Source organism: Lutra lutra, chromosome 15 (genome assembly GCF_902655055.1).
Source record: "Lutra lutra chromosome 15, mLutLut1.2, whole genome shotgun sequence".
Classification (NCBI taxonomy): domain Eukaryota; kingdom Metazoa; phylum Chordata; class Mammalia; order Carnivora; family Mustelidae; genus Lutra; species Lutra lutra.
Genome location: NC_062292.1, coordinates 32,172,249 through 32,187,437, shown reverse-complemented (window position 1 = coordinate 32,187,437; position 15,189 = coordinate 32,172,249). Strand labels below are relative to the sequence as shown.

The following is a 15,189-nucleotide window of genomic DNA, read 5'->3' as shown; positions in this document are numbered from 1 at the left end:
GGCCTCCACCGGGGAACCCTGAGTCCCGCGCCATGACTCCACCTCCCACCCTGGTGCAAACCGTGCCTTTCAGCACTCTGGAGAAGTCTCAGAGGGAGAGAAACTTTCATTCCACAACTGAGGTCATCCCCACCTTTGGGCTCCCCAGCCGCTCGAACAGGCGGAGGCGGACGCCTGGACGCAACCCGTCCCTCAACTCTGCTCTGGGAATGCTCCCTTGCACTGGGACCCGTGGTTGGGCCGCATCGTCTGGGCGCGTTTTCCGGGTAGCTGCTACAGGCCCTGAGCGAGAAAGGGCCCTCGGCCACAGGGAGCAGGTGGTCCTCAGAGTTGCCCATCGCCGGCCAATTCTCATGAGCGTTCTGCCCAAACTGATCCTGGCATTGCAAGCCGTCCCGTCCGAACCCCAGAAAAATCCCTCCGGGAGTCAGGCTCCAGTGAGGGCGAGTCCTCCTGATCCTCAGCCTGTGGTGGACCTGTACCTGGCTCTGTCCGCTGAGGCCGGGCCTTCCCCAAGCCCCGGACACGAACCCTCGCCTGCACCCTCAGCCTTCCGTTTCCAGGGTCCTTTCCCTCGGGGCCTCCCGCTGGGGAACCCTGAGTCCGCGCCACGACTCTACCTCCCACCCCGGCGCAAACCGTGCCTTGAGGGGCCACGGACAAGCCTCAGAGGGAGAGAAATCTTCGTTCCCCAACAGAGGTCAGCCCCACACTTGGGGGCCCCAGCAGCCCGAATAGGCGGACGTGGACACCCGGCCCCACCCGTCCCTAAACTCTGCTCCAGGTACTCTCCGCTTTGCCGGGACACTCGGGTGGGCTGCATCGTCCCGGCGCACTTTCCGGGTGGCCGCGACAGGCCATGAGCGAGAAATGGCCCTCGGCCACAGGGACCAGGGCGGTCCGCAGGGCTTCCCAACGCCGGCCATTTCTCACGAGTGTTCTGTCCAAACCGATCACATTTTGGGTGAACGCTCGTGAGAATTGTCCGGAAAACGCCCGGCGAACTCGTTTAGGGCACCGCACGTCGGCAGTGCAGCCTCCTGGGCCTGGCCCAGCTTCGCAAGCCGTTGCATCCAAACCCGGCCAGGAAGCCATCCGGGAGTCAGGCTCTAGCGAGTGCGAGTCCTCCTTTTCCTCAGCCTATGGTGGTCCCCTACCTGGCCCTGTCCGGCGGGGCCAGGCGTACCCCGAGCCCCGGACACCAACCCTAGCCAGTTCCTTCAGCCTTCCGTTTCCAGGGTCCTGTCCCTCGGCGCCTCAACCTGGGGAACGCTGTGTCCTGCGCCACACCTCCCCATCCCACCCCAGAGCATACGGTGCATTTTGGTGCTTTGGACAAGACTTGGAGTGAGTAAAACCTTCATTCCACCAATGAGGCCAGCCCATCTTTGGGCACCGCAGCCGCCCGAAAAGTCAGGGACAGACGCCGGCTGCAACCCGACCCTCAACTCTGATCTGGGAATGCTTCCCTGCGCTGGGACCCCTGGGTGGACTGCGTCGTCTTGGTGCATTTTCCGGGTGGCCGCTACAGTCCCCGAGCAAGAAAGGGCCCTCAGCCATGGGGAGTAGGGCGGTCCTTAGGGTCCCCCTACGCTGGCCAATTCTCATGAGTGTTCTGCCCAAAACAATCCCGGTTTGGGCAGAACGCTCGTGAGAATTGGCCGGAAAACGCCCGGCGAACACGCTTCGGTTGCCCCTCGTCTGCAGGGCCGGACCCTGTGCCAGTCCCGGCAGCGTGAGTGGTCGCATTCGAACCCCACCAGAAACCCCTCTGGGAGGCAGGCTCCAGCGAGGCCAACGCCTCCTGCTCCTCAGCCTCCGGTGGTTCCCTTCCTGACCTTGTCCTATGGGCCTTGCCCTTCCCCGGGGTCCGGGCTCGAAGCCTCGCTTGCTTCCTTAGCCTTCCGTTTTTAGGGTCCTGTCCCTCAGGGCCTCCAACTGGGGAACCCTGAGTCCCACTCCTCTACTTCCACTTCTAATCCGGTGGAAATGGTTCCTTTCTGAGCTGTGGAAAAGCCTCGGAGCCAGAGGATCTTTCGTGACCTCACTGAGACTAACCTATCCTCGTGTGACCCAGTGGCCCAGACAGTCCAAGTTGCACGCTTGGCCACAACCCCTCCTTCAAATGTGCTCCTGGAATAATCCCCTGCGCCTTCATATCGGCGTGTTTTTCCCGTGGACGCCATATGCCCCGATTTTGTAAGCGACCTCGGCCACGGGGGACAGGGCGGTCCACAGGGCCGACCAACTCCGACCAGTTCCCACGAGCGTCCTCTCCATGTTGATCCCAATTTTGGAGCAGAACTAACCTGGTCTTTCTTGTAAACCACCCCCACCCTCGTTGGTCTCCCTGCCCAGAAACCCAGATTCTGCTGTACTGCAGGACCCATTTCTTGAAGTCCACTCCGAGGGGAGCCCTCTTGGCGCTGGCAGATCAGAGCAGCCATTCCCCAGTCCATAACCCTAACCCTAAGTTAGGTGTGTTTTCAGGCTTCCTTCTACAGGGGCCTGTTCCACAAACTCTCTGGCTTGGGAACCCTGAAGTCACACCGTAGGAGTCCGCCTGCCACCTAGCAGGTAACCAGTCTGTTTGGAGCTGCATGGGGCCATCAGTGCCAGTGAAAATTGCGTGTCCCCATGAGTACTCCCCCACGTTCTGCTGCCCCCCGGAGCATGATGGGCCACCTGACCACCATCCTCAACTCGCCTCCTTGGGGATCCAACCTCCAGATCAGCAGTTCGGGCATGCCACACCCCTCCCTCATCTCTCTTCAGGGACCCCTATCAGCTCTAGGCAGACCTGGAACTCCCCTGCCTGCCTAAAAGCTCTGGGATCCCCTCTCCTTCTTCTTGATTGACATTGGCCCAAGGCTTCCTTGACAAAGGGGGAAGGCTACCTCTTGACTGCTTAACACCTCCTTTCCTCTTCTCCCTTATTTCTCTCCACTTACCTTTGTACCTGGGCAAACTGGAAGGAACATATCCACGGAACATGGACATGCTCTGATATCTGAATCTTCCTGGCAGCTTTCTGAGGGCTCCTTATGCAAACAGAATCTAGTGTATCATAACACAGTATGTTTGCTAATGATCATCAAGAGAACAAGAGAGTGAAAATCACTCCATTTACCTCCCTCTTCATGAAGTAGAACATGGTCTTCTTCTTTCCTTCCTTCACTTCAATTCCAATTCTTTCCATGCAGTGTTCGTTCCTTTGCTTCAGGGGTAGGATTACATGATTCTTCACCTGCACAGAACACCCAGAGCTCATCACAACGAGTGCCCTCCCTAAGAGCCATCACCCATTGAATCCTTCCCCTCCACACCCCTGCTCTCTAGCTACCTTCAGTTGGTGCTCTATGCATGAGTCTCTTTCCTCATTGACCTATCTCTCTCCCTCACTATGCTCATCTTTTCTTTCTGAAATTCCATGGAAGTCAAATTATAGGCTATTGGTCATTTCTTACTGATATGGCTTAGCTAAATCCACTCGAGATCCATCCACATCCTCGCAAATGGTAAGATTTCATTCTTTTTGAACCTGGCTCTCCTATTCCATTGAGAATATGTGGGAGATTAGATATCTACATTCATATATATATATATATATATATATATATATATATATATATTATCAGCGAATGGACATTGGGACCCCCTCCATCATTTCACTATGGTTGATAATGCTGGTGTCCATATCACGGTGCTTGTACTCCATTGAATGTGCATTTTTGTGCCCTTGAGGGAAATTCTTAGGAGGGCAACTGCTGTATCCTAGGGTTGTTCAGTTTTTAGCATTCGGAGGAACCACCGTGCTCATTTCCAGAGTGGCTGCAACAACTTGCATGCCACCGACAGTGCAGGAGTGTTCCTCTGGATGCAGAACCTTCCCTGCCAGCAATTTCCTAAGGAGGAAACAGAAAACCTGGGGGATAACATGACTCAGACAGCATTTGGCAAGCAGCCCCAGAAATTCACCCCAGGATGAATCCTGACGCCATGCCCTGGGAAGCCATCAGAATGCCTCTATCCTGTGGAATTCCCAAAGACTCTCCTTCTGACTTCACCACCCTTGGAACTGCAGAGAAAGGATGCCATGGCCAACTCTCTAGAGGGTCCTCTGAGTGAAACTAGAAAGTCAAGCTTCCCTTTTCAATCGCCCAAGGCTCCTTGGAATCCTTTTGAATGTTCCCTCTGCCCTCATTGGAACTCTGTGGATAAAAAAGAAAAATCCATTAGGATCCATCCCCTTGGACAAAGGAGAAGCCATCCTCCAAGCCTCAATCTGACCACAAACAGCCTCTTCACTCTAGATGCCGGCCATTCCACCACAGCCTAGGACCCATGGAATCAACAGTGTTCGATGAAGGGACGCATTCTAGGTCCCAAACACACACCGAGTCCATCTCATCTTCCTTCTCGAATCCAAGGGATTGCCTAGGAACTAGATGTTCCAAATACCTCTGTGAGCCAGAAAGAAGCAGAGAAAATGAGATCCCCTGCCAGGTGCTCCCTGCAAGGAAACTCAGGAACCCTAGCACCCACGCTCCATGGCTGACAGCTGCATTTGTGGGACTTTTTGGCTCCACTGGAGATGAGAGATAACCCAGGATGTTTGGGGTGAGAGAGAAGTTTTACCTCCCATGCTGGCATGGATGTGCCACTGTGCCCCACGGGACTGTTGTTTTCTCTGAATGCCGATGTCCTGGGACATGACGGATTCAGATGCTCATTTCCAAACTTCAGGTCTCATGGAGCCAGAGCAAAGAAGGGTTGTCAGGTGCGGATATGGAGGCGCCTCCCACCTAAAGCCTACACACCTGCTCCGATTCCTGGGAGAAGGAGAGACACATGCTTGTTTCTTAAGTGGTCATTCACTTCCTTCTCAAGCCGGCCGATGCCCTTGTCCTTTTTGGAGAAGCAAATAGAGTCTTCCAAACAGACACTCAACTCCTCAGTTCCAAAGGCACCATGGGTTGAATTTGGGTCCCCCGGCTCCAGACCCCCACCAGGAGGACCCTGCTGAACCATCCTGACAGCACATTCCCATCAACCTGGGGCAACGGTTCACAGTGCTGACGGAGTGGGGGCCTGACTCCAGCAATTCTTACCACCATTCTTGAGCCTGGGGAAACAGAGTCTTCAGCCCAACACTCTGTCCTGGAAAAACAAGCTGCAGGACCTCACGTTTCCTGCAGCACCTCACCACTGCTCTAAGAACCAGCAGGCTGCACAGTCACCTCTTCTGGTGTGTTTGCCACAGCAACTCGCCGCTGCGCCCAGGGGTGGCAAGCAGCATAGCACCCTACCATGCTCTCGGGCATCACAGCTCACCACGCCCACCAGTGGCATGAATCGGTACTGCCGAGCATTCCACAGACTCCTAATGCAGCTCCGAAAACCCTCTGTAGGTCTAAAGCCACATTGACACTGTTCCTCCAGATTGGGATTACTAGGCCAACGTGACGAGTCCACAGGCGACACACGCGGAAGCGATGCCTTCCAGAGTTGGGTAAAAGCCTCAGAACGAGAGAAACGTTCATGACCCACGTGAGGACACGCCCAAATATTGCTGCCCCAATGGTCCAAAAAATCTGAGTTAGATGACCGGCCCCAAGGTACGTGAATTCTGCTCAGGGAATGCTCCCCTGTGTCGCGGCCCCTGGGTAGGGGGCGTCGTCTGGGAACATTTACTGAGTGACCGAGACAGGCCCCAAGCGAGAAAGGGCCTTCGGCCACGGGGAGCGGGGCGCTCTGCAGGGCTGCCTAACGCCGGCCAATTCTCACGAGCGTTCTGCCCAAACTGATCCCGGTTTGGGAAGAAGGCTCGTGAGAATTGGCCAGAAAACGCCCGGCGAACTCGCTTCTGGCGCCGCTCGTCTGCTGGGCCGCCCCCAGGGCCTAGCCCGGCCTCCCGAGGGGTCGCGTCCGAACCCCGCCAGGAAGCCCTCCCAGAGTCAGGCTCCAGCGAGAGCGACGCCTCCTGCTCCTCAGTCTGTGGTGGTCCCCTACCTGGCCCTGTCCGCTGGGGCCGGGCCTGTCACAAGCCCTGGACAGGGCCCTTGACCACGGGGAGCCGGGTGGTCTTCAGGGATGCCCAGTGCCGGCCAATTCTCACGAGCGTTCGGCCCAAACCAATCCTGCCCCGAGCCCCGGACACGAACCCTTGCCTGCTCCCTCAGCCTTCTGTTTCCAGGGTCCTGTCCCTCGGGGCCTCCAAGTGGGGAACCCTGAGTCCTGCGCCACACTTACCCCTCCCACCCCGGCGCCAAGGGTGCCTTTCGGCGCTTTGGACAAGCCTTGGAACGAGAGAAACTTCCCCACTGAGGTCAGCCCCATCCTTGGGCACCCCAACCGCCCGAAAAGGCGGAGGCAGACGCCTGTCTGCAACCCTTCCCTCAACTCTGCCCTGGGAACGCTCCCCTGTGCTGGGGCTCCAGGTGGGTGGCATCATCTTGGCGCGTTTTCTGGATGGCCGCGACAGGTCCTGAGCTAGAACGGGCCAGTTCTAGCCAGGGCATTCCCCAGGGCTGCTCAACACTGGCCAATTCTCACGAGCGTTCTGCCCAAACCGATTCCGGTTTGGGCAGAATGTTCGTGAGAATTGGCCGTAAAACACCCTGCAAACTTGCTTTGGGTGCCACACATCTGCAGGGCTGCTCCCTGAGCCTGGCCTGGCATCGCGAGCGGTCGGTTATTTCATATTTTAAACCTTTCAAGAAAATAGAGCTAGAATGTTTTTGGATGACCAGCTCTGCAACAAGGAGTGGGGGGTTTATTTTTGTGGAATGAGCGTGCCCATGCTCCTTGCTGAGAGGAGGCAGGGGCCCAGGGACAGGCTCTCTGGCCTGTGTCCACACTTGGATGCTAACTTTAGCAGTTAGAACAACTCTAAGCACCTGTTTCTAGGAATAAGGCCTCTAGCCCAGTCCAAGGGAGTATGGCATTGCATATTTTTAGTATGAAAAGCAAAACGACCCCCATTTATCGAACACTTGCTAAGTGCCAGTCATGGTGCAAAGCGCATTTCCCCCACAAAAACAGTTTTAGCAGGTACCCCTTCTCAGGCTCGGGAAGGTGAGGTGACTTGCCCAAGGCCACACAGCAAGACCAAGAAGCAGAAAACACCGTTTGTCGAAGAACCAAGAAAAACCAAATCGCTCCATGAGAATGTCCCAGAACTAAGAATCGTGTAAAACATTGTGCCTTCTGTATGTTTGCTGACGTTTCATGAATCGTTCTAAAGCAGCGGGGTCACCTGGGCTTGGCTTCCAACCCACTGAGATCAGTTCACATCCATGTGAGCTGGGTCCACCGGACACCACGGATTCGCGAGGAAAACTCATCCTTCGTTGGGCACCACGGGCATCTCCCGGTCGTTATTCCTTGCCCGCCTCTTGTGCCATAAATCGACACGCCAGTGACCAGCAAACTACTGCCTACGCATCAGGCCAATATGTTAAGAGTGCTTTTTATTTATTTATTTTTTTACATTTTTAAATGGATGGAAAAATGTAAAAAAAAAATTATGTAACCTATGAAAATTCCACAAGATTAAAATTTCAACATCTGTATAGAAAGTTCTATCAGAACAGATCCGTGTCTGTGTGTGTATGGTCTGTGGCTGCTACTGGGGGAGGTAGGGTTGAGGAGCTGCAGGGGAGACCCCATTGTCCTCAAAGCCTGAAATCCTTACTCTCTGGTCCTATCCAGAAGGTTCGTGAATGCCTAGTATCTTGGACCACCCCAGCCCAGATCTAGATGTTTTTTGGACCCTGTGAGAGGAAACCGTGGTCTCTCCAACACGCTGCTTGTGTCCTAAACATCCCGTTTCCCAGATACACGCCGGTTTTTGTATTCTGAGCTGACTTGCTCCTGTCCCCCACTGGCTTGTTTGCGGGTTAATGTTGGCGTTCTAGGTGGAGGGCAGGGCTCATGTCACCGAAACACAGACATGCCGAAGAGAACACAGCACAGGACTGACAGGGGAAGAAAGAGAAGTGGCTTCGGGGCTGGCCTTGTTGGTCCAAGGGGAAGGTGTAGTCGGGAGTTCTAATCCCACTGCAGCCCTGTACCCAAGGGAAGGAGGCAGAGAAACTAGCGTCCAGGGGAGAGGACACCAAGGGCTCTTGGATCCACTTCCCTCTTCAGAGCTGGGTGACTCGGAACATCTGTGCCCCCAGACGCCTCGGGCTTATTTATTCCGCTGCTCCCCGGCAGGCTCCTGACAGGTCACAGGGAGGGTGTGTGGTGGGTGCAAAGGGAATGTCCTTATTTCCCATTAGCCTTCCCCCCGCCTTATCCTCCCTGCACTCCTCCTGGTGCCCCGAGAGGCTTGCAAGGTGTGAACCGTACACTGGACAGGGCCATGTTGAGTGTGTGAGGCCATGGTGGGGGGGACACTAAGCAGTTCCTGGGCCAAGGGAGTGGAAAGGGAGTCCCCTGGGCAAGCCTGGGATTGAGGCTTCTCTCATCTGGGATGGGACCGACTCCCCACTGTCCATTCTCTCCGGCACATGTGGAAGTGAACAGGGAAACTGCAAAATGGGTCTAGCAGGACTGGTTTCTGAAACCTACTGCTCTCGTGCTTCAGCTCCAGGCCCAAGAGGGGCTGGCACAGAGCTGCGGGCTCACTGACTTCTTGCAATCTGCGGCCTCCTGCAACGCAGAAGATGTGTCCAAACCACACAGAAGCCTGCCTTTCCCCCTCCTCTTGGACATCACCAGAAAGGTGTTACAAGGACATGGGGGTGAGCAGGTCTGGGGCACTAGGCACATCACACGGGGAGGAGAGGCCCCTGCACACAGGCCCCCCATCCCAGCCCCCAGCCTGGCCGTCTAGCCCCTACCCCAGCCGTGGGGCCTTTCTGTTGGGGGGGTTGGATTACTCCCCAAGTCTGTTTTTTCATCTGAAAAATGAGGCAAGGGTTGATATGAGGATGGGATAAAGCAATAAATATTAGGTTGAAACAGACATTTACCTAAAATGACAGATTGCCAGATTTGCCGGATTGACCCAAAAGGGTAAATAAGGGACGTGTGAATGCAGCTTGCCCGGTGGGTCTGCTGGGGAAGGAGCCGCACCCTTTCAGAAGTCGTCCAGCTGGAGCAAATGTGGTTCTAGTGAGCCCTAAGGCCAGGCCTTGCCCCGAGCAAACACACTCCTCCCCAAAACCAAACGGCAAGGGGCTGTGGACCTCCAGCACTCACCCTAACATCTAGTGTTCCCAAGGGTAGGCACAGGCCCAGGGTGGCTCCAACTTCATGCTCAGGAACTTGTTCCATCCTCGCTGTGACTCCCTGAGCTCTGTGCCCTTGACCCCCCGCTTGCAGATAAAGACACATGAGCCCAATGGCACACGGCTGTGCACAAGGCAGCTGGAGGCCCAGGGCACCCCCACGCCCGGGGAGGTAGAGAGCCGTTTCCAATGAACAAGGGGCGAGCTGGCCTCTCCTAGAGACAGACACCAACTCCAAAAGAGCAGGACAGTCCCAGAGCCGGATGGTGCCAGGTAGCCTCCCCGAGGGCAGACTTTGGGGAGCCTCTGTGCCAGGGTGGGAGGCGTGGGGCTCCAGGAAGCCCCAGTGTAGAGTCACCTCTGCAGGCTCCTCTGCTCAGACCCATTCCTGGGAGAGACCCTGGAAGCTGTTGAGAGGGACACCCTGAACAATGAGAAAGATCTTCAGGTCACACCGAACACTGAGCTAAAAGCAGAGGCCCTCTGGGGAAAGGGGGTCAGCCTCGGATGAGTTCCATCTGCAGGGCACGGATGTGGGAGCTCTCGCTCTGCTCAGCCCCTTTGGGGACAGCAGGAACTCTGCCTCCGTGCCTTCCTCTACCACAGTCAGCTCCTGATCACACCAACCCATCAGCTGTGTGGCTCTGCCTCTCTCACAGGAGCTGGGATTTTTGGGGCTGACTGCCCACTTCCCGAAGGAGTGTGGTGCTTTCCTAGGCGGATGGCTTCAGATGGGGCTCCCTCTGGTTCCGGCAAGGAAAGGACCATCTCCACACTCTCCCGGAGGTGTAATCTCACAAGGGATTGGGAGAACCAGGAAGGGGCATGAGTAGGTCCTGAGAGCTTCCTCGGCTGAAGATTCAAGGGTCCAGGCCCCAGGGGTAAGTTGTCCCTAGGCCCTGTAGAGGTCATGTTCCACTCAGCTTCTTCCTTCTCACCCTGGGGAGACTGAGGATGCCCCAGCCCTGACAGTAAACTCCTCTCTGGGACTCTGTTAGTCCTCTGGGCAGGGAGAAGGGAGTGGGACCACAGGATGCACAGGGTCCGGTACCGGGCGCACTTTGGGCAAACCCTGACCGCACGGATACCCGGTCGACTGATTCACCGGGCACTCCTCTCCTTACCTCTGTGTGGTCGCTGACTTCCTGTGTTCTGGCTCGAACCTGGGTGGCAAGCCATGAGTGTGCTTGTGAAATCGAGGCCCATTTCTGCCTTGTGAAATCGAGGATACGAAATTAAAAAGATACTCATGGAAACATAAAGCACTTATTATTACTATAGTCAAGGCAAAATCTCTAGAAACAATTGGCCTTGATAATGGGGGTAGAATCAGAACCACTATTCATGAGTTTACAGTCTGTTCTCTGCCGTCCACATGTCACAGTTTCACACACGGCATCTACCACGGGACAGACCTTTGTTACACAAGAGGGAGAAGAACGAACTTGGGAGTCACAAAGCATGGTTTACCTACCTCCCTTAGTTACATGACTTCAGACCATTCACTTGTGGTGAACCTGTTTCATCCTGTGCTGATTAAAAAAAAAAAAAAAAAAAAAGATGGGACGGGGCAGAGGGGCCTGAATGAACCCAGCTGCTGGGAGGGCCTCTTGAGATAATGTAGGTGAGAACCAGGAGGACATAAATGAAGTTGCCCAGGATGCTTGAAAAAAATGATACAAAACAGAGTATTCCTAGTAACAGTGTTTGGAAGCCCTGCAGAGAAGGGTGGGAATCCCATCACGTAGCCTCTGAGCATGGCAGAGGGTGGGACAGTCACCGAGCATCCGAAATCTTGGGGCAGGACAAAGGACATTGATGCCCAAGCCTCCAGACTCACAGAGGAAGGAGATGGCTTGACAAGCCATGTAATATGGACCCAGCTTTACCCTAGAAAGACTTTGTCAGTTTTATTTTACCTTAATATACATCTGTACACGCAAGAATAAAAATGCTATTACACAACGATTCCATGAGTTTTACCTAGTTTCAAGAATAATGCATGCAGTTACAAATGAGAGGTAGAAACACTGTATTAAATACCTAAGAATACAAACATTGTATAAATAAATGTTCAAATTAACTGCTGGAATTTTGTACAGATAAATAAGGTAAAAATTACATTACTTCGTCAAAGTAAAGGAAAAACCATGTTTTTGTCTGTCTGCATCAGTATCCTAAAATTAGATTAATGCCAAAGAGCTTCTGTGCAATTTGTCAGAGTTTGGATTATGTTACCTAAAAGGGTAAAAATAAAAGGATTAAAACTGGAGAATGGTTTATTCAAGTATTCAAGCAGGTGTGGAAAAGAAACAAAACCATACATGATGCAGGAACCATTTCTGGAGGGACGTGACCTGCCCACGTTCTCCATCACCAGCCTTTGGTGGACGGTCAGGACGGACACAAACCATGCACGTTAGGCTTCAAAGAGCCCCCTGTCTTCCTAAGAGAAGACAAATCTCATTTGTCACTAACTTCATGGAGAAACCACATCACCAACAAGCCTTTAGGTCACCAACCTTGTTTTCGCCCTATTAAAATTCTTGAGAGGATCCCGAGTTGGTATTTTTCTCTAATACTGCCCAAATAAACCTAGCCTTTAGAAAACCTAGAGATCACAGGCATCGATGCACACTCTGCATGCACAATAAAAAATACAAAGGAAGATGTGGTCCATATACACTATGGAGTATTATGCCTCCATCAGAAAGGATGAATACCCAACTTTTGTAGCAACATGGACGGGATTGGAAGAGATTATGCTGAGTGAAATAAGTCAAGCAGAGAGAGTCAATTATATGGTTTCACTTATTTGTGGAGCATAACAAATAACATGGAGGCCATGGGGAGTTAGGAGAAGGGAGTTGGGGGAAATTGGAAGAGGAGGTGAACAATGAGAGACTATGGACTCTGAAAAACAATCTGAAGGGTTTGAAGAGGTGGCGGGGTGGGAGGTTGGGGGAACAAGGTGGTGGGTATTAGAGAGGGCACGGATTGCATGGAGCACTGGGTGTGGTACAAAAACAATGAATACTGTTATGCTGAAAATAAATTAAAAAAATGTTTTTTTAAAAAAATACAACTGAAAGCAAACAGCCAGCAACTCAAAAACACCACTGAGAAAATCTGTATGTGTAGATGGATAGGTTAACAAAATGCAAAGTTTCACACGAACACAAGTTTTTACCATTTAAAAGTCCACTAGAGGTTACATGTGAATTCTGGAAAGGGTGTGTGTATATAACATAATCAAGTAAAATATTTTAAACAAGTCCATTGTGCCTCAGTTAGTTTTAAATTGCAAAATCCAATACACGGTTGTTTTAATAAATTAGTGCAATATGAAAGAGTTTGGAAGATGAACATGTGTCCATATTCGATCAAATGGAAGAGTTCACCACTTCTGCCAAGAGCCTTCTCTCAGCTCGTTCTCGAGCTCGATCTTCCTGGGCTGTCAACGGATGCGTGCTCAGGTTCAGACAAACTGACCCCAGTTATCACACTGCCTGGATGAGATGTCGATTTTTATTTTATTTTTACTTTATACCTCAGTAAACTCGTGGAATTTCACACACTGCCCTGGTGAACTGAGTACAGAGCCACCTATTTTGTTCCGTTCTTAATTATCCTTAGGAATAACTGCATTAATCATTCTATTTCTAATGTCCACTTATTGACCCCGTCAAAACTGAGAGCCAAGTGGAATACTTCTGCTTCTGCTTCTACAGAGAAAAGGGAAGGGCTGACGCCTCCAATAAGGCAGATTTCCTACAAGTCTATAGTTTTTTGGGGTGGTTTTCCTTTTTGAAGTCATGCTTGTTCTTTGGGTGTCACCAGGTGGGAGACTAGGGTTTCCTGGGGCTGGGAAACAGAACCCAAGCTGTCATCCCAAAACTCTCTCCTCAGTCCCACTGCTGGTCCAGGGACGAGCCTGCAGCTACTCACAGGGTCGCGGAGCTCCAACAGAGTGCTGACAATCTTCTTTCAATACTAGTCTTATCTAGAAATAAAATAAATTTATAATGAAAATCATGTGTATTGTCAAAACCAAAGCAAGAAGAACTAATGGGGAAAAAAACCAAACTTATCACCATTAATTCTCCATGTGAACCCTTGCCCCTGACCTTTCTTTGGCCCAAAGTTGGCCATTCTGAGTATTTTGTCTTCCTTCTGCCTGATAATTGTTTGGATGTAATTTCCAGCTCGGTGACGCGCAGTGGCAAAACTTAGGCTGGCACGTAAAACACAGGACATTTAGGTCTGCATGGCCAGCTTGCTCCCAAATGCAAGTCATTTCAGAACTGGCATCCCTTCGAGGCTGTGTGGTGTGAGCACATAAACTCCGAAGGGCCCACCATCCCCTCCTCAAAACCCAGGGCTTCTTTCTGATAATGATACCATCACCTGGCAGCCTATCGATCCCCACTCTGCTGTCTATCCTACATCTACCCTGGAGTCTTCATAAAAGTCTTCAGTCACCAATAAGCTCACGAGGCTTAGAACAGTTGCCTTTATTATTATTAACAATAAAACAAAGCTCTCTACAGACACAAACACACATCTGCCAACACGGTCATTCAGTGTGAAAATCCGAAGCCACCAGGACTTCACGTGCATTATCTCGAGCCCTCAAACAACTCTCCCATCTTCCAGAAGAAGAAACAGACCACGGAAAGGGTAAGGGATTGGCCCAAAGCCAAGATCCAAACCCAGGCTGTATGGTGCCGAACTCTGCTCACTCCTCCTGCTGCACCTGTAGGAAACAACTGGGTTGTCTGTCTTCTAAGTCGACTTACATTTATGTACATTTTCGATGTCAGCAGGGTCCTGGAGAATCTTAGTGAGGCCTTCCAGACGAAGGGCTGCCTTATGGTAGCGATAAACGATGTCTTCGGTCTGCTGAAACATCTCATCCAGGGCAGCAGACTGAACCTGAAGCCAAGTCAGCACCTCTCCTTCCCTTCAACTTTTCCCAGAAAATATGAATCTATCTGGGCAATGCAGCTTTTAATGGAATCTATCTAAATTTAACACATTTTGACAAAATAATATCCTCTACCAAACTATACAAAACTCAAAAATTCATCAGAGAGGCAAAATAAAACAAGAGCTTCTTGATGAAAGAGTTCGTCTGCCCTCTCACGTCATCTCAGACTCAGACGCAGGACTCGCAAAACTTACGCTCCTGAACTAGCTCTTCTAGGACTGCACTAAGAAGCTTCTTTTACACATACACTTTCACACTAGTGAAGCCTGACACTTCATTAAAGTACATTTTGTAATAATAATGGGGCGTCTGGGTGGCTCAGTGGGTTAAATCCTCTGCCTTCAGCTCAGGTTGTGATCCCAGGGTCCTGGGATAGAGCCCTGTGTCAGGCTCTCTGCTCTGCAGGGAGCCTGCTTCCTCTTCTCTCTGCCTGCCTCTCTGCCTACTTGTGATCTCTCTCAGTCTGTCAAATAAATAAATAAAATCTTTTTTAAAAAAGTACATTTTGTAATAAGATAATTAAGTGGTGTTAAAAGTCATCTCTTAACTTGTTTTAACTAAAGCATTTTCAAAAGGGTGTAGTTGTTCATTCGTTCAGAGATGTGTGCTGAGCACCTTCCCGTGTTCCCGGCGCTCTGCACATGGTGAAGGAGAGTGCACCATCTAGAGGGACGCGCGGGGCTGGGAAAAATGGCATTCTAATGCCAAGGGATACGTGGTACTAGAGAGGGAGCCCCGGAATGGTAGGGAATACACTCTGGGTGCATCTAACCCAACCATGGATGGAGAGAAGATCAGGGAAAGCCTCCAGGAAGTGGTGTTTAGGTTGAGTCTGGAGGAGGAGAAGGAGATGGCCAGGTGATGGGAAAGGTGGGGAGGAGCTTTCCAGAAAGAAGGGACAGCAAAAGTATTCACAGGTTGTGAGTATTCCATAAGTTTTCTCAACATTATTCTGAAATG

At 51.9% G+C, this 15,189-nt stretch overlaps 1 pseudogene; it reads right to left on the bottom strand.

Annotated features, from left to right (window-relative positions):
- Nucleotides 1-12,775: 12,775 nt before the first annotated feature.
- The window catches only part of LOC125085570 (serine/threonine-protein kinase ULK2-like), a 57,557-nt pseudogene continuing 55,143 nt past the window's right edge, over nt 12,776-15,189 (bottom strand).